Source organism: Amphibalanus amphitrite, unplaced genomic scaffold (assembly GCF_019059575.1).
Source record: "Amphibalanus amphitrite isolate SeventyFive unplaced genomic scaffold, NRLGWU_Aamphi_draft 000979F_arrow, whole genome shotgun sequence".
NCBI lineage: Eukaryota > Metazoa > Arthropoda > Thecostraca > Balanomorpha > Balanidae > Amphibalanus > Amphibalanus amphitrite.
In genome coordinates, this window is record NW_024882473.1 from 230,823 (window position 1) to 256,744 (window position 25,922).

The 25,922-nt window shown below is 45.0% G+C and overlaps 1 long non-coding RNA gene across 1 annotated transcript; it reads left to right on the forward strand.

Annotated features, from left to right (window-relative positions):
* Nucleotides 1–510: 510 nt before the first annotated feature.
* On the forward strand, nucleotides 511–24,458 carry LOC122368826. The gene is made up of 3 exons (XR_006254308.1): nucleotides 511–673; nucleotides 1,144–1,334; nucleotides 24,337–24,458. It is a non-coding gene; the product is annotated as an uncharacterized LOC122368826 (long non-coding RNA).
* The last annotated feature ends 1,464 nt before the right edge of the window (nucleotides 24,459–25,922 follow it).

Consider the following 25,922-nt stretch of genomic DNA (forward strand, 5'->3'; position numbering starts at 1 on the left):
AGCCTTTTTATGATACGGGCCACAGCCACCCCAACTGCGCTGGTGCTGGAGCTCTGGTGTTCTACCCCTCCCCGCTACGGACCGGCCCCCGGGCTAGGTGTGTTACCACTGAGCGCAAACGCGTAGTAATCACGTGACTTTCATTCACGTAGAGGGAGCGTAAGCAAGTGGCGATACCAAGGACGGGATCTAGGGAGGCAGCCAGCACAGAAAGAATATCGCGATTTTAGTTTTGGAAGAATATCTATGACGGTAAGAGGAAATATGCATAATCTTCATCCTAGAAGCAGACATGTGTTATTCCTTTATAGTTTGCGCTATATTTTCTTTCTCCAATGGCCACCAGCTAGCAAATAATAGGACAATCGTAAGTTGGTAATATACTCGTATGTGTGCATAAGTAACTGCGGGTCACTGTACCTAAAAGCGGTAGTGCAGCCGCAAGGTGGGGTGTTGTTCCTTCTCCCCAGAATGGCGCAGGTTAACGTCATTGCTTCCTTTTCTAGGCTCTTCCACGTGGAAAGGTCGAAAAGTTTTTACTATATCGCGATGGAGCTAGCTTCCGGTACGGTGGAAGACTACGTGAACGGAAAGCTCACTAAAAAGCTTGATGAAAAGGCCATTCTTCGAGACTCATCCATCGGGCTTCGCTGGCTCCACGCCCATGGTATCAGTAAGTAATAATACTAATAATACCTAGTCCGACTCGCAATCATAATAAGGGTGTTTAACTTATGAGGAATATATGCTAGCGTAAATCCAGTTAAGTACGTTGAGGGCATTCAGCCAGATAAATGGCAGAGTTATAGGAGCATGAGACACCGCGACCAAAGGGAGCTGAGAATCGTTTTGGTTTTCAGTGTAGGTCGGTTTGTTGAGAATTGTGGACATTCGACTTGAAACTCGCCGAAATTTGGCTTCCTGGTGAGCCGCCCTTTGTCCTGACCAAAACAGTGACTGATGCAATTTCGTCATTTTTTTTAACGTTCTTTCGAGCGCCTTCTACCTCGTACACGTGGTCTAGAAACGGAGAAACGGAGAAACGGAGGGGGAAGGGTATTTAAACATTGCCTCCCCTATGCAGGGCGTCAGAGCCCAGCGAGTCGCAGGTGAAAATAAACTCATAATACATTTTTTGTTTAGTTCATAGGGACATCAAGCCATCGAACATTTTGCTGGTTGAGCACGAGAGAGATAGAATCAGGGGTAAACTCGCCGACTTTGGGATATCCAAGGACCTGACAACGAGTGGATGGACAACGGGTGCCGTCGTTGGAACTTCGGGCTGGATGGCTCCGGAGACATTGACGCAGGCATCGAGCAATGAAACAATCGTAAGTACCCATAATACCCGGTCATCTGGGCTTACTGCAATGTAAACGTTGTCTTTATTATTATTACATAGACGTATTGATATAAATGGGAAAGGCAATGGGAACGTGTTGTTTTTATATTAAAATTGGTTACACATGTGTTTCGGGAATAATCCCTTGATCACACCATATAAAAGTAACTACCTATATCGAAATACAATCGAGGTCGAACGGGGTCGAATGGGGACGTTCACAGACACTCACAGATTAGCAATTCTAAACATGACTGAAAACGTTACACTGCTTTTCGCCCGGAACCCCTACTTCCTGAAATCATTTTTCAAAATTAATTGAGCAGTGTGCTTGCTGAGTTTTACTTTACCCGAATTCCCATTGAAATTACTAATCGTAGAAATAAACGCTGCTTCCACCGCCTGTCGGTTACGCTTATTTAATCCCACGCATAGGTTTGACATCGCCGACCAGTTTGGCAAATGCCCCGCGTCATCCACATGCTGCACTATGGCGTTAGATTCTTGGTGATTCCGCAAATCTCTTATGTGTTCCTCTACCCGTTTAGCTGCACCCCTGTATGTTTCCCCTATGTAGCTTTTTTCACAAACGCCACATGGAATTTTATAAACCACACTGTTTTGGTTGCTTGCTTTCTTCTTGGTCCGTAAAATATCCTTAATTGTTGAACCCGATGGAGAGGTAATGTTTAAGGCTCCCCTGGTAAAGCTTGTGATCACTTCAGATTGTTCTGACAGAGGTACTGATATATATTCCTTTCTTTTCGTGGCATTTGAATTGGAGGATCTTGAGCGGATCTTTAACTGAAGGAGAAGACCCAAAGGGTAGCTGAGTTTGGTAAAAGTTGTCCTAATGTACTCTAGCTCGTTCTGTAAATATTCCTTTGAACAGATGCGAAACGCTCTGAGATAAAATCCCAAAACGACTCCAGTCTTCGTTCTTTGACTGTGCGACGAATAAAAGTGGATAAAGTCATTCTTGTTGGTCGGTTTCCGGTATACGGAAAACATCAGTCTTGATTCTCGGTTCCAAATCAGTGTGTCTAGAAAAGGGAGCTTGCCATCTTGTTCCTGTTCGCAGGTGAACTGTATTTTCAGGTGCACGTCGTTGAGCTTTCGAAGAACACTGTCTAAATCTTGTTGCTTGTTCACTATAACCAGAATGTCATCCACGTACCTTAGCCATGTGGTGCTTTGACCGACGATGTTCAGAAAATGATCCGTTTCTAACGTTTCCATGAAGATACACGCGAGCACAGGACTAAGAGAGGGAGCCCATCGCCAGACCGTCTATTTGTTTGTATTCATTGCCTTCAAATTCCAGGGCGCCAAACTCAACGCAAAGTCGGACTAGGCGAATGAAGTCCGCTTTCGGCACTGGCAGTGCAATGTCCTGGTTATCGTCCAGTGCTCGTCTTACTGCTTCCATGGCATCTTGTAAGGGGACATTTGTGAAAAGCGATTTCACATCAAAACTTGCTAGTTTTTTGTCATTCATTCTTTCATCCTTTATTCTGTTCAGCAAGTCACCAGAGTTTCGAAGGTGGGTTCCGCTTGTTTTTCCCAAAAGGTCCGATAGCGGCTTAGCAAGCTTTTTGGCCAGCTGATGCGGCGCGCTTCCCACACCCGAGGTTATAGGGCGCATTGGGTTCCCCGACTTATGTGTTTTTGGAAGGCCATACATACTTGGGGTGATCGGTTTCTCTTCCAGCAAATACTGAAGCTTCTTACCCTCTGTGGAGCCGTTCATAATCTTCCTCACTTTTTGATTGAAACGCTTGGCGTCCTTCTCTGCGCTGCCCTTGGGTACTTCCTTGTAGGTAGAAGTGTCGCTCAGTAAATCGGACATTTTAGTCTTGTAGTTATCATAGTCCATTAACCCTCGCCCGCACATGGGGGGGGGGGTGGTTGCCACCCCCCCCAGGTAGACTTTCTGCTCTGCACTCAACATTTTTAGAGCTAGAAGGCTGATTTTTCGTATAGCTGCTCCTCTATCCTTTCTTGATGTCCACTGAAAATTTCAAGTTTCTGTGACCTTTGGTTTCGGAGGTATGACCTTGTTTTTCAGGTCATGTCATGACCCAAATGGCCAATTCTCGACATATTGCGTTGGCTATGGGCCTTGTGAGCTTTTGACACCTTGATTTCGGCCTTTTTTTACCAGTCTTACCTCCCACCCATCATGGAACATGTTGTTCGACGATGTACAGATGTCAAGGTCAAGGTCAAGGTCAACCTAGGTCATCTAAGATAATTGCGTTTTAGGCAAGCGGAATTTACTTTTTGTGAAGTTTTTTGACTGCATTTTTGGTAAAAGCTTCTCAGATCATGATTTCATGTAATATGGACACATAAACAATCGGTGCACACATCAGTATACACACAGACACACACAGACATACAAACACATATAATTGACCTTGACCTAACTTGACCTGAAATGACCTCAGCAGCAAAAACCTGGTCGGGTAGTGTGAGAAAGAGGTTCTAGCTGGCTTGGCACCAGAAAACGACATCGTTATCGGTATATGATAAGCAGCGCACTTGATATCCAACGGTGACCCAAAACAGCAACATTTTTTAGTTTGACCTGACCTCGAAGGTCAATGACTGACCTGAAAAGGTAAAACTGGGTATCATTGGATTCGTCTCTTCCCAAAGAATCTTTTTGGTCTTTACTGCTAAGCTCTATCTCCAACAGGAACGAAATGGCGCGGGGGGGGTGGCAACCACCCCCCCCCCCCATGTGCGTTCTAGGATGGGAAAATGGCATGTGCGGGCGAGGGTTAATACTACTCCAGCTCCCTTATCTGCCGTGGTCACAATTATGCTTTCGTCTTTAGCAAGATCTTTGAGTGCGCTTAGATACCGTCGAGGCATAGAAGAGTTAATGTGCTTGGAGAATGCTGCGCAGCTGGTCGTAAGCCCTTGGATAAAGCCCTTGTCGATATCAGTATCGTTGTATCTATAGTTTTTCATAACTGTTTCTACCAGAGGCTGCTTATTAGATCCCATCGCGAACTTCAGACCTAGCGACAAGACTTCAGTTTCAGTTTCAGACAGAGCTCTGCTCGACAAGTTTGTTATCAAATCACGGTTTCCCACATTCTTCCAAGCGCTCTCTTCACAGAGCTGGGTCACCAACGCCTGAAGATGCGCACGATGATCCACAGCTTGTTGTTGAAGAATCTCAACCATATGATGAGGCAGCTTAATACCACCCAGTCTGCTCTGCAAAACGTTACGGTGGTCACGAAGGCTACGTACCGCGTCTTCCAAGTACGCTCTAGCACTTTCTGGAAATGGGTGCGCATTTCTCTTCAGCTGTTTTGGAGCTGATCGTGGTAGAACTTGTTCTTGTAGGCAGTCTAATAGAAAAGCTAATCTGTTCTGTGCCCTATCAATCTGTTCTGTGCCCTATTAATCTGTTCTGTGCCCCCCCCCCCCCCCACTGCCAGTGCCGAAAGCGGACTTCATTCGCCTAGTCCGACTTTGCGTTGAGTTTGGCGCCCTGGAATTTGAAGGCAATGAATACAAACAAATAGACGGTCTGGCGATAGGCTCCCCTCTTAGTCCTGTGCTCGCGTGTATCTTCATGGAAACGTTAGAAACGGATCATTTTCTGAACATCGTCGGTCAAAGCACCACATGGCTAAGGTACGTGGATGACATTCTGGTTATAGTGAACAAGCAACAAGATTTAGACAGTGTTCTTCGAAAGCTCAACGACGTGCACCCGAAAATACAGTTCACCTGCGAACAGGAACAAGATGGCAAGCTCCCTTTTCTAGACACACTGATTTGGAACCGAGAATCAAGACTGATGTTTTCCGTATACCGGAAACCGACGAACAAGAATGACTTTATCCACTTTTATTCGTCGCACAGTCAAAGAACGAAGACTGGAGTCGTTTTGGGATTTTATCTCAGAGCGTTTCGCATCTGTTCAAAGGAATATTTACAGAACGAGCTAGAGTACATTAGGACAACTTTTACCAAACTCAGCTACCCTTTGGGTCTTCTCCTTCAGTTAAAGATCCGCTCAAGATCCTCCAATTCAAATGCCACGAAAAGAAAGGAATATATATCAGTACCTCTGTCAGAACAATCTGAAGTGATCACAAGCTTTACCAGGGGAGCCTTAAACATTACCTCTCCATCGGGTTCAACAATTAAGGATATTTTACGGACCAAGAAGAAAGCAAGCAACCAAAACAGTGTGGTTTATGAAATTCCATGTGGCGTTTGTGAAAAAAGCTACATAGGGGAAACATACAGGGGTGCAGCTAAACGGGTAGAGGAACACAAAAGAGATTTGCGGAATCACCAAGAATCTAACGCCATAGTGCAGCATGTGGATGACGCGGGGCATTTGCCAAACTGGTCGGCGATGTCAAACCTATGCGTGGGATTAAATAAGCGTAACCGACAGGCGGTGGAAGCAGCGTTTATTTCTACGATTAGTAATTTCAATGGGAATTCGGGTAAAGTAAAACTCAGCAAGCACACTGCTCAATTAATTTTGAAAAATGATTTCAGGAAGTAGGGGTTCCGGGCGAAAAGCAGTGTAACGTTTTCAGTCATGTTTAGAATTGCTAATCTGTGAGTGTCTGTGAACGTCCCCATTCGACCCCGTTCGACCTCGATTGTATTTCGATATAGGTAGTTACTTTTATATGGTGTGATCAAGGGATTATTCCCGAAACACATGTGTAACCAATTTTAATATAAAAACAACACGTTCCCATTGCCTTTCCCATTTATATGTAAACGTTGTCATCATTACTTAACCCTCGTCCTGGCAGGGGGGGCCGATGCGACCCCCCCCCCTAAGGTTTTTCGAAGACAGCGTAAAAACGGCGGGCAACCTTTTTATATATGACCTGAAAATTTCAGGTCCGAGTGACCTTGGGTCAGGTCACCAGGTCAGACAAACCGGTACAAGGTCATGGTCAAATTTCAATTTTCTTTTTGCACCTGTCCAACTCACAGTTTTGGACTGATTTCCTTCAAACTTTCAGGATGTGCTAAGTTCACCGAGTTGTATAGCATATACGAGGGGGTATCGAAAAGTTCTGATCATCACCACGAATGAGATGTGATAGAAATTTGATTTTGTTACATGATGTTCATTACTCCTTTACAAGTCACCACATACGACCGCAAACTTATTGCATCGTTTCTTGAGCTGCCTCAGGCGGTCATTGTGGGACCTTCGCACTGTCCCGTAAATCACTGCTCCATCTCATCAATGACGTCATTTCTGTCCTTAACCCTATTCCTGGCGGGGGGGCCTCAGGAGCCCCCCCCCCCCCTGAGGTTTTTTGGTTATTTCTCCCAAACGCGTTGAGCTAGGAAGCTCAAATTTTCTGACTTTTCCTAAAAGGCTTCTACGCAACATGTCTGAAAATTTTGAGTTGATCTGACCTCAGGTCAGGTCACCAGAGGCGGTTTGGTGACCCTACCTCAGAAAAGTTTGCAATCACGCCAGAGCTAGAGTTTTTGACCGATCAATTTCTTCTCCTCAGGGTTTAGTTAGGGTACCAGTATGTGCAATTTGTTTATCTCGGAATTTTGATATCGGTGACCTAAGGTCAGGTCAATTTCGCGACCTCCCCATTATAAGTCAATGGGGGAAAAATCAACTCCCTGTTTTTACCACTAAAACGGGTCGGAATGGCCCCATATACCATACATGACTTCATATACGATCAACTTTCACTACCTTGAGGTCTGTTTTGCTGTTGGGCAGCTGTGAGGTCATGTGACGTCATCAAAGGTCACCAAAGGTTTTTGGCCAATAACTCCGTACAGGAACAAGATACAGACGCGTGGATGGTCTCATTGTGTTCAGCTCGTCAAGACGCATCGAATGATATACATGATGACCTCGAGGTCACGTGACCTGAGGTCAACCTTTGACCTTGACCTTTCGAGGTCAACATATATATCATTCGATGCGGATTGACGAGAGGATCACGATGATGCCCTTAGTTTGTTCCTATCTTGACTAATTCGAAAGTTATTCGAGAAAAACTCTTTCCATATCTAGCGCCGCCATTTTGACTTTTTCGACCCCTGTGACGTCATCTTTGACCTGACCTGAAAATGACCTAAGTAAAAATTGTAGATCTTGGCCGTGCGTATCCGATGCTGTTTACCGCTTGTCGCTATCTTGCTTCGTTCTCGAGATCTCAGGGGGGGGGGCCGAATCGGCCCCCCCGCCAGTTTCTTTTCCCGGCGGAGCCCGCCAGGAATAGGGTTAAAGGGACAGTATCACCATTTTGATGAAATTTGACATTGCATAGGCCCCAGCTTTCTGGTCCGGGAACTAAAGACCGACCCTCGAAGCTCCACACCGTTATCCCGCTATCGCCGCTCAAAGTACGAAAGGTGTACTACACTTTGAATCGTGCTTCACTATCTTCACTGTTTAAATGTTTGCGCCGTTTTGAATTGACCGCCAGTAATAAAACTTTTACCCTGGTCATTTCATCAAATTTTATAAAGCCAAAAAAACGTTTTTCGCACTTATTCATCACCGTTAAATTCATTAAATAGTCTAAGGGAATTTCCGCTGTTTCCTTCGGATTCTAGCGGCTCAACAAAGGAATTCCTCCAGCTTGAATCACAATCTCCCTCCAATATATGACGTTTATCACGTAATTGTCACGTGATATTTTCTCCCATTGTCAATTGTCACGTCCAATTGTCACTCCCTCCAATTGTCACGTGATATTTTTATAGGCAATACCTAAGGCTACGTCTCCCTAAGGACAACTCAATCAGAAGAACGACCGCGTAAGCGTAGCGTCAATAATGTATTATCTGCGCCAGTTCTGTAGTAATTTTGCATGCTTCCAAACGGGTGAGACTAAATGCTTACTTCGAAATCTAAGCTGCGTTGCGGCATTGGCGGTTATGTGCGGCGTGTATGCCGCATGATTAGTAAGCGGCGACCACTAAATTAAAAACTCAATAGCTTTGACCTGTTTTCAGTGGATAACACTGCATACCAAAAATGTCCATCGCTCTCGTCATAGGATATTTAGATTTAAATAACTAACTTATCTACATCATTGTTTTGAACCAAATTAATACTCAGCCGCGAACGTATAAGGTATAACCCCTTGCCGTTTCGCTCCTGATCAAGCTAGAGCTTCGCGGAAAAAATCAGCGTGTTGCCCGTGACGAGAGGAAGCCGATGATAACCAATTTTAAGGTCCTAGGTCATCGGTTGACCTTCCAGGTCAGGTCAATGACCCAAAAGGCGGGAAAATTGGGACCTGTTAGAACGTCGTAGTGTGGCTGCCATGGGGTTTTCCGGGGTGCTGATCACGAATATCGTGTTAGTTTTGATCGGAGACGATGTCTTTAAGCATTTAGACCAGCATCGGGTCAGGTCAGGTCAGGTCAACCGGTAGGGGTCGTGATGGGTATTCGTAATACGTGTCACCGCTTCTGCAGCTTCGTAACATGTTACGAATGCACCAACACTACTTCGTAAATGTTCAAATGGTTGCTAAATTCGAAATCAGCTCTAAAAACTAGCCTAAAAACATGTAAAACTCGAAAAAGTGAACCGAGGTCACCATAGGTCAATGACCTGACCTGACCTTCAGGTGACCTTGACATCCACCCTTGTGCATGGGACCAACATCAAATCACATGTTTGAACGTTTGAAACCACGAAAAGCTTGCAAACGCGCGGCTAATGCGAGCCGACATACGCCGAATCGCGATTCCGGCCAAACATGGTCTTGGAAAGTAGGTCACAGGTCAAAGGTCATTTTGGTCAGGGTCATGAAATTTTCAGGGTGGGTGTTAACCCTCGCCGGACCTATTGGTTTTCTACATACGCGCCGGCCGAGGGGGGGGGGCGGGTACGACCCCCCCTCGCCGTTTCGCCCCTGGTGGAGCTAGCGCGTCGCGGAAAAAACGAGCGTGCGCCGTTACGAGACGCAGAGATTGGTACCCGATTTTAAGGTCCTAGGTCAACCGGTGACCTCTGAGGTCAGGTCAAGTGCCCCAGGGTACGGTTCAGTTTTTGGTGAATAACGTCGCAAAAAACGGCCGCAGAGCCGTGATTTTGGCAGCATCGTGTTCGCCTTGATCAGGCGCGTCGAATGATATGCTTTTTGTCCGGGTCAGATCAACTTGGGGTGTTGACCTCAGTTCAAGGTCAGGTCAGCACCCCCAGGTCACAAAGTTGGTCGAAAGAGGTCATGTCGCATATCATTCGATTCGGCAGGTCTTCCTGAGTCCATTGGTGGCTTTGCCGACTCGCTAGCTCAATTTGATCGGGAGTTATTGACGAAAAACTAATATGACCTTGATGACGTCATAAATGACGTCACGGAAGGTCAACATTGCAAAAGTGACGCATCTAACCTTGCAAGGAGTGCATCAAATCACGATTCTGTGTGCTTGAGATAGTTGGAGATCGTTCCCGGCGCCAGAATAGCAGTTTGAATTTTTCCCCATTGACTTATAATGGTGAGGTCACGAAAATGACCTGACCTCATATGACCTTTAGGAAAAATCCGAGATATACAAGTTGTGAGACTCATAATGGATACTAGATCCTGCAAGTTTCATTTCCCTGTGACATCTCCTCTGGCAGTGAGGGCGTTGCGAAGTTGCGACATCTGAAGACCGTGCAGAGGTTCACTTATGACGTCATAGGTCAGTGACCTGACCTGACCCAAAAATGCGGTTGGTGTCAAAAGATGCGGCTTGGATCAAAGGTCAGGTATGCCAAGTTTTAGCTCTCTATCGCCAGCGTGTTCGGAGCTATCGCGAAAAAAACCCTATGGGGGGCGGCACCCGCCCCCCCCCCCTCGGCCGGCGAGGGTTAAAGCTAAATATCTTATGACGAGAGCAGTTGGCATTTTTGGTATGCAGTGTTATTCATTGAGAACCGGTCGGAGCGTTTGAGTCTTTAATTTAGTGGTCGCCGCTTACTAATCATGCGGCATACATGCCGCACATAACCGCCAATGCCGCAACGCAGCTTAGATTTCGAAGTAAGCATTTAGTCCCACCCCCGGTGGCCGCGATAATTTCTCTAGTTTCTGAAGAATTTTCGGGACCCATGCTCTTTTCATACTGGATCGCGTGTGCCTTACAGAAACTGAAAAAGTTCTTCCTATATCAAAATATTGAAAATTATCTTTTGTTATAAAAAGGTTTTATTTTCTTTGCTGATCATTTTGAACATAAAAAATCATAAATCCATTGCAAAAAAAAAAATAACTTCGTGAAAGTGAACTATTTCCTTTAAGAAATTTTCAAATTTTGACCGTAAAAGATAAAATAAAATATGTTATTTTTGAATTTAAAAGCCAAAGAATCCAAAATTTTTTTTTGATTTAAGAAAAAACCTTAACATGTGTGATATATGTGATAAGAAGTTGTAGCGAAAAACTTCAAAATGGATGACGTCAAATTTTCAAACTTGATTTTTAGCAAATTCTAGACAACGTAGTGCAAAACAAAGACCACCATTAGACTCGCCGTGACGAGCTGCATCGAATCAGTACCCATTTTATGCAAAAATTTAACTTTGAAATTTGACCTTTTTTGACCTGACATTGATTTGACCTCCACCAGAAAGTGACCTACACCGTACCCGATGGTCCTATTCGCCTCGTGACTCAGAAGTGGCTGACATCTGGTGGCCGTTTCCTGAACTACTATAGGTAGGATCCGGCGGCCGCTCCGCAGGCAGACCGGCCGGTCTAATCTCACGAGATCTGGGATTTCGAATACTTTTTCTTTCAAAATTGGAATGCAATGCACATAATTCGACGACAAATTCCTCATAGATCACGAATAATGATTCTCATAGCCCATCATACATCCTTCCACAGTCAAAAGGGCCCTGAACAAAGCGTCCCGTGGCACTTCGTAAGCAGTATTGGTGATCACAACCAATGTTAGGGCGGTAAGGGCGGCCGATAAGGATATTGCAATCCGCCGAAAGAGCGGATGCGGCATACAAAAAAAAAATGGCTCCGGGCACATTGTCTGAACCCTCGCCGTAACGGTTTTCTACGTAGGTAGGTACCACCCGATGCTTTGGAACCGCCCTGAGATCTTAAGAGCATTCATATGCCGGCATAAGACATTCACCTTTTATAGCCCGTCACAGGCCGACGTGGGGCCCTCAGAAATAGGCATGGAGTTCTCGGAAACCTGCATAAGGTCCTCATTGACTACCGTCGGAACTTAAATCTGCGATGGGCCCCAAAACGCCACCGTGGAGCCCTCAAAGACCTGTATATTGTAAGATTGCAGCCTTCAGAAACCAGCGTGGACGCTCGGGTGCCGATGTAGAATGATCAGGGATTGGTGCGGGCCAACGGTGAGTTCAGTGCGGGTTCGCTCAACCTTTCAAATGACCTGTTGACCAGTGGGATGGAATGGAACAGACTTACAAAACCAGCTGCTCGAACGGCGCCCCGGAAGGCGAAGGGACATGTTCATTTCACATTGCTTTTTGCTAATGATATCTGCATGTCAGGGCCAAAAGGCAGTAGCTACTAGCCTGAGCACTGAGCAGGGAATGAGGGATGTATTCGGTTCAGAAGGGGCTGATTCTGCTCCCAATGATAGGGGGTTGGATATGTTATCATTCTGTGTAATTCAAACTCAGTTCTGAGTTATCACTTCCGATAGGCGTTATCACAAGTGTATTCGCGGCCATTGGGGCGACGTAGGAAAAGAAGAAAACAACTGGCCCCAAGAACTTTAAATTATCAGTTAGCATGCACCTTTTCCTTGATATGTAGAGAATTTACCATTAATTGTTAGATAAAATTGCATTTAAAATCTTCCATTTATGCTTTTTCATCGTTTGCACAGTATGTTCTTTTACTAAGCTAGAAACACTAATTAGAAATAGTTCCCATCCCGCATCATCAAGAACAATAGGGAAGGCTTGAAATGAATACAATAATCTAAACGGCTTTGTAATCCATGTGAAGACACTTCTAAAATTGCCTGTAGAAATATTAAAGGCAAAAGTTCAACTTTTTCACAAGACGGATGGCTATAAACCTATTCAGCGTGTGACAACTCAGCCGGTATTTCGTCGCCTACAGCCCAGCTTTCCCTAGTGACCGATAGAGGCGCTGCTATCGATGTCCGCCCGTGCCGCCTAACGTCAGATTCATAAGGCTTCAGAGGGTGGAGCCTTATGACCAGTGACACCAAAAATTTGTGACTTTTACATTCTTCCATTCCGTTATCAGTTATATATGTGAAAGATAAATGGCCCTGGCAAGGAAAATAACTTTGTACCTCAGGCTTGTTGAAGGGAAGGTATGAATGAACACCCGAGGACATCAGATTGCTTCCCTCTCCCAGGTAGTATTCTCACACCATTGATCATATGATGTTGATATAGTTCAGGAAACAAAAGAGATATATGTGCAAATTCAGGCCAGCTGTGAACATATATCATTGATTACAATGCCTCTAATGCCACCAATATACTGCACCAACTTCTAAAGCACTGAGCAGAGGTTGTAACTAATAAAGCAGACCATTTGTCGATTCAATGCTGAGTAAGGGGGTGACTGAGGTGAGGTGCAATGAGCTAAATATGTTCTGTGCTCTGCTGGACACATGTGCAGAACACATGTAGCATATTGTGCTGCACCACACATGCCAGCAACAGACTTAACCCGGCAGTTGCTGGGGTATTTCGCCACCCACCGTTTGCTGGGGGGGGGGGGGGGGCGTTAAACGCCCCCAGCCGATAACTCGAGAACCAATAGGCGCAGCGAAACGCACGAGGCGGCAAACGAAAGAACGCGACGAGACGCTTCAGATAAGTACTTTAAAGTTGAATTTTGAGGTCACAGGTCAGGTCAAGGTCAGGTCAAACACCTGAAATCGGGCTTTCAGTAGCATGGACTTCAGGACTTCGCAATGGGCGCCTCTCGTCATAAACTCTGTCAAAACGGTGCACAATCCATCATATGTGGCCTACAAGAGTGTCAGCTCCATATAGGGGTCAGTCAAGCATAGGTCAGGGTCAAGGTCAGGTCAACCGGGCAGGCACATATCCCCGAAAATCAAAACTGATATTCGCAGCCTGTGACATGTGTTTTATAGGTAATTTGGGGCGTAGAACACGATGGTGACAATCATTTTACCATATGTGTACGTGTTTGGCTAAAAAAGTTCAATTTAACCCGCGCGGGGCTGGGGTCTCCAGCCGAACGCGCGGGGCTGGGGGGGGGGGGTAAATTTTACCCCCCCCCTATTATCTCCCGAACTAATGGTCCGATTTGGAAAATTCAAACGCCAATCGAAAGCTCTCATCACGAACTACTAAAAACATGTACTTAATTTAAAGTTTGAGGTCAAGGTCAAGGTCAGGTCAAGGGTACAAATTGCAAGTTTCTACAGTATCGGCCTTGCACCGTAGTTGCCGAAGAATGGAGTCATGGACTGAGACTGATCGCCCAAAACGTGTTCTTAGGCTACCAAGACAATATTAGTTGCATACAATATCATTCAGAGGTCAAGGTCAAGGTCAGGTCAGGTCAGGTCAGGTCACCAAAAAACAAAATATAGAAAAGGGCATGTGCGACACATGTTTTATGGGTCATTTTGCTCATAGAATTCAATAGGCACACTCAATAAGTGATATGGACCACCTCTGGATGAATTTCAGGTCGAGATCAGGTCAAGGTCAGGTCAAGTGAGGTCAAATTTTGAAGTTGGTTGTTAAGGCCTAAAAAGGTGTCTATCTGATGCAGTTTTTCACGGCGAATCGAATGGTGCTATTTTTGTTCCCGTACGAGGTCTAGAACTTCCAAAAAAGTTATTTTTCAAAAATTTTGTGTGTCGTGACGTCATAAAATTTTGAATAACTCCCACATTTTTGAACCGATTCTTCTAAAATTTAGTATGTAGGTGCACATAGACCACTTCTCTGACATATATTCCGGTTTTTTCGATAGACTCAAAATTTTGAATTTTATAATGATTTTCCCAAAAAAATCAGTTTTTTGAAAAAAATTTAGGCCAAAATCCAAAATTTTCAAAAAACCGAGATAGCCATTTGATAGACAAAGTAAAATTACGTATAGCCTTTTTTGTTACGTCTTGATTCCTTTAAAAATGAAGATGTTAGCGGCGTTTGAACTTTTGCCGTTTTTGAGGCGAAAATGGCGAACATGACGTCACTAAAACGTCAATTTCTCAAAAATTTTCCGACGGATTTCGCTCAAATTTTTAGGGAAGGTGTCAAATTGATGTAAGAAAAGGTACTGAAAGTTTGGCGGTGCTGCGCGCCGCCGTTTTTGAGATATCGCAAAAATTCGCGAGGGGGGGTAAAATTTACCCCCCCAGCCCCGCGCGGGTTAAGAAATGCATGTATCATGGTCGTGAAGTAGTCACGAGAAATTGCCAAGATTCAGTTCAAGATTTTGGAAAATGCGGAACGATAATCAACAATCGAAGATAGCCATTTGATTGTTCATGGTATTGGCAGTCTAATGGCGTTTACGGCATGTCTGTATGTCTATTCTGTGATTTTATATGATTTTTTTAACATATGCCGTTTTTGGTCGAAAACTCAGAAATCATGACGTCACTAAAACCTCGATATCTAAAAAATTTCCGACCGATTTTTTTTTTTTAAACTTTGTCACAATACACTTCAATCAATTCCCTACAGGTACCCAAAATTTGGCGCGCCTGCGGCGCGCCGTTTTTATGCTATGGCCCGGCGAAAAAAGTGGGGGCGTTTAACGCCCCCCCCCCAGCAACTCGCGGGTTAATTGTAGGTCTAATCTCTTCAGCTACCTCCTTGAAACAAACAGCCATCTCAGCAGCAAGTGGGTTTTGAGGGTTGGCAGCAAGACTCCTCAGTTCCTTCCTTCCAGGGCTGCAGCCTGCTGCTGGAAGCTGCCTCAGAAACCTTAGCATAGTGGAACAGCTGCTGTTAGCAGTGGAATCGGGTTGGCAGCCATCACTTCTGACTTCTGATTTCGGTCAAATGCCACTAGTAGTTGTAGTCTGAGTCCTGTCTTTTGTACATGTGTGGTCATGTCATTGTCATACCATGCTATTGCTACAACATGAAAGATTGCATATGCACCTTATTGCCTGAAATATATCCATTCTAATAATGGAACAAGATCATTTAACGAATTGCCATGCGTCTTTGTAAGCTGCTTCAGACTGAGATTAAAAGTCAAAGGTCATAGCGATTTCTGCAGCCAAATGCTGTATGATATTCACTAGCGATAGCAGGGTAATTTACTCCAAAGGTCAAAAACCCAAAACGTTGCATAAAAGGGATCAAAATCGATAATAATCAGCTTCCCCCAACCCCAACTTCCACTGAAGCTGATACAGAAATACACGTTTACCGGTATTCGTAACTCGTGCGCCACATTCGCTATCCTATCTATACGGTTCTACGGTGCTGCCACCTAGCGAGGTGTCACGAGGCGAATAACCAGCACCATTGAGCTGGAAATGTAAAGTTGGCCATAAATCATGCATCGCACAACCCTAGTAAAGTTGGGTTCATGACTGCTGACCCTTGGTGACCTGACCTGTGACCTGACCTGGTACTATCAGTGACCTCTAATAGCAACATATGTACTAGACAACTGACGCCCTATCGCCGATTTTCGACAAAATGTGTTTTACTCCATGTTACAGCGCATTCCCTAGCCTTCGCCCCAGTGCAGTGGGGGGGGGGGGCATATGTTACCACCCTGTCGCGTTTTTTGCGTGTGAATAAAAAACCGCGGCGCGTAGCGCCGCGCCGCTTGGGGTAGCTTTTGGTACATCAATTTTGGACAAGGTGTGAGCTTTTTGACCCCAGGTCATGTCAGGTCAGGTCACCAGGTCAAGTTAACCCTATTAGTGGCAGGCTCCTGGCTACCCCTATTAGTGGCAGGGGGGGGGGGCTGTTTACGACCCCCCCTTGATATCTCGAGATTTAATGGGCCGATTTTCAAAATTCAAACGGCATTCGATTTCGCTCAACGTGATCTACATTTCTAAAAAAAAATTAAAAAATGTCAATAGGGGGGGGGGGGGGGTAGAGGGGGGTAAAAACGGGCAAATTGCAGATACATTTTAGACTGTTTATCACGGCCAGGTTTCTGAACCAATCTTAACGCAACTTTTGCCGATCGATAGAGAATGAACCAGGAATTCACATGGATCCTAAAAATATGCATTTTCAAAAATCATAGGCGGATACAGATCATTGAGATTGGGGGTACACAAAAAGTATAGTAAATAAGGTTTTTGTTGGTATTGTTTCTAAAAAGGGTGGTAATGGTCTTGTTATGTTACAATTTTCTTATGAGAGAACGACTACAATTGTATTGGTCATGCATAGGCGGTGTCAGGGCACCTATATTGGGAGGTAAAACATAACCCCCCTTTTTGGACGCCTGGATCCGCCTATTATAGCAAAAACGTGTCAAAAGAGGATGCACAATAACTGTATATGTTATCACATGATACCTTTCATTCACTGTTCGTAAAACTGGTGCAGCATCGTGATCTTCGCCCAAATGACTCGTTCACGAATAGGACCCCCCAATTCCCAGTGCTCTGGAGCCGCCCCTGGTAAAGTTATGAACTTGAAATTTTCAGGGAATGTGCCCAATTTAGTTTTAGGAAAAGTCAGAAAATTTCAGCATCGTAGCCTCAGCGGTTTCGGAGATATTCCCGAAAAACCTGAGGGGTGGATAAAAACAACCCCCTGCCACTAATAGGGTTAACTGACCAAGCCTAAAAAAGTTTGCAATCCTGTCCAGCCTGCAGTGTTTGTCAGAAAGGTTTTGAACTTAATGGATTGCATGCTGTTATGGGCGCCTAAAATTTGTATATCTCGGATTTTTTATATCCGTGACCTAAGGTCAGGTCAGTGGCGTGACCTTTCCATTACAAGTCAATGGAAAAAATGAAAATGCCTCTAGATCCGTGTGTACGCATAGGAACAGTCCAAATATTTCAGAATCACAATGATTTAGACCACTCGTGATGACCAAGGTGTCATTTTTGCTGATAGCCTCTAGAAAGGTCATCCGAGGTCATTTGAGGCTACAAACAGTTTTTTGCCAATAACTCGCGATTGGAAAGAGATAGAACGCTGGGAATGGTCTCATTGTGTTTGTCTTGTTGAGACGCATCGACTGATATGCAACATGACCTTTTCCGGTCAGGTCATGACCTTGACCTGAGGTCAAATTTTCAAGTTGACCTTTCAAGGTCAAGTTATAGTTCATTCTCGGCAAGGGGAACTTGATTCTGGCAATAGAGACGTCGTGGGTTTTTGGAGTCGAAAGTTATTGTCGAAAAACACTTTTCGTAAAAACAGCTATTTTTAGAGTTTTTGCCCTCTGAAGGCTAAACCGTTGACCTGAGGTCAATTTTGATAATGGCCTTATCAAAAGAAGAGTTCAAAAAAAGCTATCGATTGCTGTTCCATGCGTTTTTCTAGCTACCATAGTCCCTGAGATAGCGGCATGTTTTCTGAAAAAAATATAATGACAATTGGCAAATTTTGACCTTTGATGACCTCTGGTGACCCCAATATTGCTCTAAGGTGAAAAATAACCGAAATACTTTCAAACGTACGCATTGAGAGCTATCGACTGCTTTTTACCGCGTCTTTGTAGCCCTCTTAGTTTTTGAGTTAGAGGTGGGTGGTAACATATGCCCCCCCCCCCCTTCCCCTCTAGGGCGAAGTTGGCTGAGACCGCCACTGGGGCGCGGGCTAGAAGACCCGTGAACTGCGAAACATTTTATCTTTGACCTGACCTGTGACGTCATCGGTGACCCCGAGGTCAATGAAATTAGAGTTTCCCTGTGAAATTTATCAGGGCTATCGAACGCTGTTTGAACTGAACGGATCTGCCCAGTAGTTTCGGAGATACGAGGGGGGCAAACACATTTCCCCCACACCGCGCGGAAGGTGGCTGGGAGGCCCACCGCCTGCCGGGTTAACCATCGCCCTGGCAGGGGGTGGGAGGTCGATGCGACCCCTCTCCTAAGGCTTTTCAAGGAAAGCGTAAAAACAGCGGCACGCAGCACCGCCAAATTGCGCACAGCCTATGGGGCAGCTTTCTTACAATGAACTGAAAATTTCAGGCCCAAGTGACCTTGGGTAAGATCACCAGGTCAGAAAAAACGGTACAAATTCATGGTCAAGTTTCAATTTTCTTCATGCACCTGTCCAACTCACAGTTTTGGACTGATTTTCTTCAAACTTTCAGTTGGCGCAGACCCCCGTCGGTGCGCGGGTTAAGACTTACGTTCTACTTAACCCGCGCCCCACTGGGGTCTGCGTATAACGCGCCCTACTCTAGGGGGGGCTCTTCATAGCCCCCCTCCTAACTCCGAAACTACTAGGCCGATCGTCAAAATTCAAACGGCGTCTGATAGCCCCGGAACAACTGTCGAACGAAACCTAATTTAATTGACTTCGAGGTCACCGATGACGTCACAGGTCAGGTCAAAGTAAAAATTATTAGCATTTTGGCTTGTTCACATTTTGGGCTCTGGCCGCCGTCTTACAACTCAGATCAGGCTCATTTTTGGTTTTCACTATCGTGCACAGATGCTTTAGGTACCCTAAGGGTACCGATCTTTTACTTTGATTTTCAGGTCAGGCCGGTCAGGTCATCACAGGTCACGGAAATATTATATCATGTGTCGGTCACGTGACACATGTTTTATGGTCCATTTAGGCCATAGATTTCGAATTTGATGTCGTTTGTGTCATTCGAGGTTATTTTGAGTCGAATGTAGCTTAGGTCAGGTCACTTTCAGGTCAAAAATGGTCAAATTTTATAGTTACAATTTTTCAACAAAAAAGGTGTCTGTTGGATGCAATTTGAGCTCAGGAACACGATGGTGCTATTTATATTGGTGAACGATGTTAAATACGTACTGAAAAAAATGATTTGAAAAATTAATAATTGTGAATTTTTTGCAATCATGCGTATAACTTGGCCATTTCTAAAGATGTTTAGCCAAAACATGCTAGACTAAGTCATAATCATGCGTTTTATCACAAATATGCCTTTTTTCGAAAAGTCAAAAACTTTTTGAAAAAATATGAATTCTAAATTTTATTACGTTTGAAAATCCGAGATAGCAGTTTGATAGCGCAGTCTGTTTTGAGTGCTCTCATGCAAATTGGATCTAGCTTAAAAAACTGAGCTCTTGGGAGCGATTGCCGTGCTTCAATGTTTTGCGTCGAAATCAGCCGAACATTAAGTCATTCTGACGTCATTTCCGGCCGACCTTTGGTAGCTACGAAGTTCATATTTTTACACAATGTGTCAAATTGATGCAGCCAAAGTTACTGAAAGTTCGGCGTCGATACGTCAAGCGGTTTGGAAGTTATTGCAGAAAAACTAGAAGGGGGGCTATGAATAGCTCCTCCAGTGGGGCGGAAGGTTAAGAAATGCTTAACTTTTTAGGTACACTTAACCCTCGCCCGCACATGGGGGGGTTGCCACCCCCCCAGGTAGTCTTTCTGCTCTGCACTCAACGTTTTTAGAGGTAGAAGGCTGATTTTTCGTATAGCTGCTCCTCTATCCTTTCTTGATGTCCACTGAATATTTCAGGTTTCTGTGACTTTTGGTTTCGGAGATACGACCTTGTTTTTAGGTCATGTCATGACCCAAATAGCCAATTCTCGACATCTTGCGTTGGCTATGGGCCTTGTGAGCTTTTGACACCTTGATTTCGGCCTTTTTTACCAGTCTTACCTCCCACCTATCATGGAATATGTTGTTCGACGATGTACAGATGTCAAGGTCAAGGTCAAGGTCAACCTAGGTCATCTAAGATAATTACGTTTTAGGCAAGCGAAATTTACTTTTTGTGAAGTTTTTTGACTGCATTTTCGGTAAAAGCTTCTCAGATCATGATTTCATGTAATATGGACATATAAACAATCGGTGCACACATCAGTATACACACAGACACACACAGACATATAAACACATATAATTGACCTTGACCTAACTTGACCTGAAATGACCTCAGCAGCAAAAACCTGGTCGGGTAGTGTGAGAAAGAGGTTCTAGCTGGCTTGGCACCAGAAAACGGCATCGTCATCGGTATATGATAAGCAGCGCACTTGATATCAAACGGTGACCCAAAACAGCAACATTTTTTAGTTTGACCTGACCTGGAAGGTTAATGACTGACCTGAGAAGGTAAAACTGGGTATCATTGGATTCGTCTCTTCCCAAAGAATCTTTTTGGTCTTTACCGCTAAGCTCTATCTCCAACAGGAACGAAATGGCGCGGGGGGGGTGGCAACCACCCCCCCCCCCCGCCATGTGCGTTCTAGGATGGGAAAATGGCATGTGCGGGCGAGGGTTAACCCTCGCCGGACCTATTGGTTTTCTACATACGCGCCGGCCGAGGGGGGGGGGGCGGGTACGACCCACCCCCCCTCGCCGTTTCGCCCCTGGTGGAGCTAGCGCGTCGCGGAAAAAACGAGCGTGTGCGCCGTTACGAGACGCAGAGATTGGTACCTGATTTTAAGGTCTTAGGTCAACCGGTGACCTCTGAGGTCAGGTCAAGTGCCCCAAGGTACGGTACAGTTTTTGGTGAATGACTTCGGAAAAAAACGGCCGCAGAGCCGCGATTTTGGCAGCATCGTGTTCGCTTCGCTCAGGCGCGTCGAATGATTTACTTTTTGTTCGGGTCAGGTCAACTTTGGGTGTTGACCTCAGTTCAAGGTCAGGTCAGCATCCCCAGGTCACGAAGTTGGTCGAAAGAGGTCATGTCGCATTGCATTCGATTTGTCAGGTCTTCATGAGTCCAGTGGTGGCTTTCCCGACTCGCTATCGCAGTCTGATCAAGAGTTATTGACAAAAAAACTAATATGAGTTTGATGACGTCATAAATGACGTCATTTAGGGTCAACATTGCAAAAGTGACGCATCTAACCTTGCAAGGAGTGCACCAAATCACGATTCTGTGTGCTTGAGATAGTTGGAGATCGTTCCCGGTGCCAGAATAGCAGTTTTCATTTTTCCCCATTGACTTATAATTGTGAGGTGACGGAAATGACCTGACCTCATATGACCTTTAGGAAAAATCCGAGATATACAAGTTGTGAGACTCATAATGGATACTAGATCCTGCTAGTTTCATTTCCCTGTGACATCTCTTCTGGCAGTGAGGGCCCCGCGCCGGGCCGGTGCTCTTGAGATTCCGTGCCGGGCCGGGGGGGGGGGTGTCTGAACACCCCGCCCTTCTAACTCGGCTCCTGGGCCACGTAGCGACACGCGGTAAGCGGCAATCGAAAGAGCTTCCAAAATAAGGACGAAAACACTTCGGTCATTTTTTGGGTCAGGTCAAAGGTCAGGTCACCAGAGGTTACCAAAGGTAAAATAATGACTATTTCAACATTTTGGAAACTGCCAACGGCCATCTCGGGAACCGATAGAGCTACAGCGCCGCGGAAAAGCGCATTCGATAGCCCTTTTACAGAACTTTCTGGATAATGCTGTCAGATTTGACCTCAGGTCAACGGTTTAGCCTCCAGAGGGCAAAAACTCCAAAAATAGCTGTTTTTACGAAAAACGTTTTTTTCGACAATAACTTTTGACTCAAACAAGCCATGACATTACTTTTGCCAGCATCGTGTTCCTCTCGTCGAGACGCGTTGAATTAACTATAATTTGACCTTGAAAGGTCAACTTGAAAATTTGACCCCAGGTCAAGGTCATGACCTGAACGGAAAAGGTCATGCTGCATATCAGTCGATCTGCAACGTCGAGCCGAACACATCTCAAGCGTTTTCAGCGCTCTAGCACGTCTCTATCAGAAGTTATTAGCGAAAAACTGTTAGATTCTGTTCGTGACCTGAGATGACCTCTGAGACATAGAGGGGTCACAGTTGCCATTTTCTGGTTCAGTGTGTCAATTTTACCTACATCTCGATGTTTGAGGGTGTCTAGAATAGCGTTCATGCAAAACAGACGCTGTCGCTTTTCAATTTTCTCCCGTTGACTTAACCCGCGCCCAAGTGTGTTTTGGTGTTTGAACACCCCCCCCCCTGCGGTTTTTGCAGATATCTCAAAAACGGCGGCGCGGAGCGCGCCGTTTTTGGTATACATTATCATACATCAATTCTACACGTGTTGTGAAAATTTCAGACCAAGGTCATTCAAGGTCAGGTCACCAGGTCAGTTGAAGTGACCTCACCTCATAAAAAGTTTCAATGTCTGCCATAGCTACACCGAGTGACCGATCACTTTGAAACTTTCAGCGATTGATGAGGGTAACAGTATCTATAAAATGTATATCTCGGAATTTCGACTTTCGTGACCTAAGGTCAGGTCAATTTTGCGGCCTCTCCATTATAAGTCAATGGGATAAAATTGAAAAGCGTCTGTTTTGCACGAACTCTATTCTAGACACTCTCAAACATCGAGATGTAGGTAAAATGGACACACTGAACCGGAAAATGGCAACTGTGACCCCTCGTTATGTCCCCGAGGTCATCTCAGCTCACGAACAGAATCTAACAGTTTTTCGCTAATAACTTTTGATAGAGGCGTGCTAGAGCGCTGAAAACGCCTTAGATGTGTTCGGCTCGACGTTGCGGATCGACTGATATGCAACATGACCTTTCCGGTCAGGTCATGACCTTGACCTGAGGTCAAATTTTCAAGTTGACCTTTCAAGGTCAACTTATAGTTCATTCGACGCGTCTCGACAAGAGGAACACGATGCTTGCAAAAGTAATGTCATGGCTCTTTTGAGTCAAAAGTTAACGCCGAAAAACCGATTTTCGTAAAAACGGCTATTTTTTTAGTTTTTGCCCTCTGGAGGCCAAACCGTTGACCTGAAGTCAAATCTGAGAGCATTACTCAGAAAGGTCTGTAAAAGGGCTATCGAATGCTATTTTCCGCGGCGCTGTAGCTCTATCAGTTCCCGAGATAGTCGTCGGCAGTTTCCAAAATGTTGAAATAGTCAACATTTTACCTTTGGTGACCTCTGGTGACCTGACCTTTGACCTGACCCAAAAAATGACCAAGTGTTTTCGTCCTTATTTTTGACGTTCTTTCCATTGCCGCTTACCGCGTGTCGCTACGTGGCCCAGGAGCCGAGTTAGAAGGGGGTGTTCAAACACCTTACCACACCAGGTCGTGGAAAATCCAGACTGACACTGGGGCGCGGGTTAAAATGGAGAGGCCGCAAAATTGACCTGAACTTAGGTCACCGATATCAAAATTCCGAGAGATACATTTGATAGATAGTGTTGCTCTAATCAATCGCTGAAAGTTTCAAGGCAATCGTTCAGTAGGTGTAGCTATGACGAGCATTCTTATTTTTTTCTGAGGTGAGGTCACTTGGCGTGACCTGGTAACCTGACCTAAGGGGACCTAGGTCTGAAATTTTCACAACATGTGCGGAAAAGATGCACAAACAGGTGTGCCAAAAACCGCATGGGGGGTGTTCAAACACACCCCCCCCCCGGCCCGGCGCGTGTTAAGCAAGCAAAAAAGTACATCATTCAACGCGACTTGACGTGCTGAGTTTACTTGTGCTTTTGTTTTTGCCCTATCTTAATTAGATCAAAATTTAAAGGCGAACAACTTTTTACCTGTTTTAGCGGACTTTTTACATTTATACCCCAAAAAAACTTAAATATTGACCTAGAGCAGCCAAATTTGCACAGGGCCTTAAGTGGCCTCCGGGGGGCCACTTACCCACCAAATTTGGTGTTTCTAAGTGCCATAGGAGTCAATCGCCTGGGGGGGGGGTCGCATCGACCCTCCAACCCCCTGCCAGGCCGCGTTATGAAAAATGCCATGCCAGGGCGAGGGTTAAACAGGGGGGATGCACCTTCTTTTAGCCGATGCATGGTATCACTCTTGGGCAATATCACAGTATGTGGAATAAACTGACATTTTTACATATTAGCTACATCAATGTTACTATTGAGAGAATACTTTTTTCAGGCTGGAGCAGCGGATGTGTGTTCCCTCGGCTTGGTCTTCTGCTACGTTCTATCCAAGGGAGGTCATCCGTCTTTCAAGATTGCAGCGAATGGGACGGACTTGGAAATCGAAAACGACGCATGGTATGTGAAGCACGATACCGTTTACTATTTTGGTATGCTATTACCACTTAGCATCGTTCAGCTCGTTTCCGCTGGCCCCTTTCCACCGTTGGGCCATTCCATGATAGATCGACCACCAAAAGTGAAAATTAACACGGTACATCTCACATGCTGTTCAAAATACGTCCATAGGGTTATCTGATGCGCTTTGCAAGTTTCAGCTCAATGGGAGCAAGCAAGCCTCCGACATTTTCTGAGGTCACGAAACATGACGATATTTGATGGCTTATATCTAAGATAAATATATTTAAAATGCAAAATGTTAAGATATGAATAAGTTTATAGCGAATATAGCAGTAATTCAACACCGTTGGTTTTAGAAAATCTTCCTTTTTGACCTTGTGACCTTGTGACCTTAAGTCACTTGACGTGACCTTTACCCGCGCCCCAGAGGCGGTCTCAGCCAACTTCGCCCTAGTGGGGGGGGGGGGCATATGTTACCACCCACCTCTAACTCAAAAACTGAGATGGCTAGAAAGACGCAGTAAAAAGCAGGCGATAGCTCTCGATGCGTACGTTTGAAAGTATTTCAGTCATTTTTCATCTTAGAGCAATATTGGGGTCACCAGAGGTCATCAAAGGTCAAAATTTGCGAGTTGTCATTATATTTTTCAGAAAACATGCCATTATCTCAGGAACTATGATAGCTAGAAAAAACGCTTGGAAAAGCAATCGATAGCTTTTGAACTCTTCTTTTGATAAAGTTATTATCAAAAATGACCTCAGGTCAGTGGTTTAGCCCCCAGAGGGCAAAAACTATAAAAATAGCTGTTTTTACACAAAGTGTTTTTCGACAATAACTTTTGACTTCAAAACGCTACGACATTTATATTGTCACAATCGTGTTCCTCTCGCTGAGACGGGTCGAATGAACTATAATTTAACTTTGAAAGGTCAACTTGAAAATTTGACCTCAGGTCAAGGTCATGACCTGACCAGAAAAGGTTATGTTGCATGTTATAACTTAAGAGTTCGTTTATATATCTATGAAAAGGTAAACTGTATTCAATGGCTTCACATTTTTAGCACACACCGCACCCCGTGTTGTCCGAACATATCACGTAAATAATTTATCTCGTTCTCAGAACGTCGGGTAAATACACAGGTACCTCCAGTGAGGTCAGTGACCTCGCAGTCTGACATAACACTGTATCAGGGCATAACAATTCACGCCCCCTAAGAATGAAATGACCCCAGCCCAAGGTCAGCAGAGCCCGCCTGGAAGCGTATCGGTTTCCGCACTTCCCGGCCACTCCTAGTGACTATTCGATCTTCTCCAGGTGACGACTGAAGTTCAGGTGTAGAATCTTCCTTGTTATCAGACGACTCATTCCCTGCCGATTCATCGCCACTCTTGTAGCTGCATTCCGGTGCCTTTGGAGGGTGATCTAAGTTTTCCAGATCGATGTCTTGAGTTGTTGGCTG